Raw genomic sequence first — 2,668 nt, 5'->3', positions numbered from 1 at the left:
AGCCACGTCCCTCCTCTTTTTACCTATAAAAACAGGAGGGTAGGGAAAAACAAGGGGGACAAAGAGAAAGGGAAGGAAGGGAGACCGAACCCAAAAGAGAGAACAGAACGTGAGAGGAGAAGAGAAGAGAGAGCAGAATAAAGGGAAAAAACCAAAAAAAAGAAGAAGAAGAAGCAACAAAAAAGGAGTGAAAAACAGAGGGGAGAGAGAGAAGAAAAAAACAGAGCCACTGCGAGCCACCGTGCCCCAGCCACCACTAGCAGTGCTGTTACCACCGTCATAGTCGCTAGAAGCACTGTGAGCCACTGTAGGTTAGCCTCCTTCCCTCTCCTCCTCCACCTTCGTCTACTACTTCTTCTTTTTTCTCTCCACTATTCATATTGAATGTGAACAATGGAGAGGCCCACTGTTTACAGGAGCTGGGCTGAGCCCAGCCCATGCAGTTGGGCTAGGTTAGGCTAGCCCATTCATTTGGGCTGGGTCCGATCCATTTCAAAAAAAAATTAAAAGTATTTTTTAATATTTGTAATTTCTCCACTTTTTATTTATGCCTTTTTTGGTTAATATAAATCTGAATTTTACACCAAAAAATATAAACCCGGTATTAAAATACCTAGTTTTTGTCAAAACTTCCAAAAATACAAAAAAACTAAAAACAATATTTTGTGCATATGGTCAAGTTTCTCAAAGCTAAAAAATCATATTATGTTTTTCATACACCAAAAAACAATGTTTTAGCATGCGTTTTGGCTTTAATAACCAGTTTAATAAAGTCAAGAGAATATTGACTAAAATTTCAAAAACAATAAAAATTTTATTTTGTTTGTCTCTTAGTATTCGAGGTATGACATTACATGTAATGTGTATTTCGGATATTTATTTCTTTTTATGGACAATAGAACAATTAGGTTTTACCGTATTAAGATAAGAACCTCCTTATTGAGGATGACTTGTCTTGAACCTTAGACAAACCAACAATTAAAAACCACAAAACAAGACTTTAGATTTTATCATACAAAACAATGCAGCTTACCTTAGGTAGGGCATATTTAGGATACTAATATCTTTTCTTTACACAACTAGTCTCCATATCCGATCTCTATGACTAGTTAGGGTTTCTAGTGACTAAAATACTAGGTGACGACTCCCATTCAATTTTACCACTAATAAGAGACAAGAATTCATTGTCTCTTCATATTTTACAGGAAATACACCACACCCCATTGCCATTTTTTTCTAGATGGTGGGCGATCGTCATGATGCCGCACATGTGCGACAGCAGGTATAGTTTATGTGTTGGTATGTGTGTTTCACACGCTAGCCAATTTTTTCTCTTCTCCTTTAGTTCAATCCCCACATGTTTTTTAACCATTCATTCCAATCCCCTAAATGTTGAGTCATGTAAGATAAAGCCCAAATAGGCTAACCATGTTAGTCTATTTCAGCTTAGCCCGAGTAGGTGATTAGTACTTAAAAGTGCATTTTTTATCAAGGTTTTATATCATCATTTTGCACTTGAAGTATCAATAACTCCTTAACTAAAGCATGTTTTATAATAATATATCTAATAATATAAGATACCTTTAATTTATGGTAAATTTCATTTTAAATGTAGGCTTATCATATAAATGAAAGGATTGATTGATGAATTTAAGAACTGAAATTGAAAAGACAAAAAGATAGTCAAACTTAGAAAAGAGATATCGGTGCAATCCAAACCGGAATACTATTCTGTAATTGGGTCATATCTGAAGCTGTAGATCTCAGATTTAGGTTTATTTTATATGGATGGAAATGTAAGATATAGACCTACAACTTTTATATGGAGCCCAAGACTTAAAAATGTCATTTTCAAGTCTAAATTGTAGTAACAACAAAGAAGTCTGAATCTGTCTTCCAGCCCGAGCATTGTTCAATGTTTGACCTATATATGGAGTTTTAGAAGTCCAAATGACCTGAATTTTTTTACACAAGAAAATTGAGACAATTACCTACAACTTTCATGTTCAAGTGGCTCCAATTTTGACATTATCAATGACATTTTGGGTAGACAAGAGAAGATAAGGATTGTCACCAAGTCAGGAGTTGGTCACTCACTCATCAATTAGTCATCAAATCAATAGTTCCCATTTTTTACCTATAAAAAGAGGCATTTGTCATGCATTTAGGCATCTTGGTTTCCAGATCAAGATCATGTTCCTGCTTTCTCTCTTTATATTTTTTCTAATGTTTATGCTTTGATTTCATTAATATCAAGTTTATGCCTTTCATTTCCTTTCATTTACTTAGCTAACTTTTATCTTATTTATGTTTTTATTTATTTATTTATTTTTCTTTCTTTCATTAAGTCTAGCTAAGTTTATTATGTCAAGGTGAAAAGGTTATACTAATGGTGTAAGAATAAGTATAGTGTAAACTTAATATGGACTTTAATGTTTGATACTAACATGTTTTGTATTTGTTATCTTGTTCACTCTTTAATACTTTGCTTGTTAAATGAATAATCTTGATTTATGTTATATAACACTTCGTACAACAAATGCTTGGCACTTTCATAGCCCATATTGTATGGTATAACCAACACCTGAGCTATGAAAAGAACTTGATTTGTTGTTAACATAAGTTATAATCATGAATGTTTGACGAGATTTACAAGTATTAGCATTAA

Source organism: Populus euphratica, unplaced genomic scaffold (assembly GCF_000495115.2).
Source record: "Populus euphratica unplaced genomic scaffold, PopEup_1.0 scaffold1661.1, whole genome shotgun sequence".
Classification (NCBI taxonomy): Eukaryota; Viridiplantae; Streptophyta; class Magnoliopsida; order Malpighiales; family Salicaceae; genus Populus; species Populus euphratica.
This window is presented reverse-complemented; position numbering follows the sequence as displayed.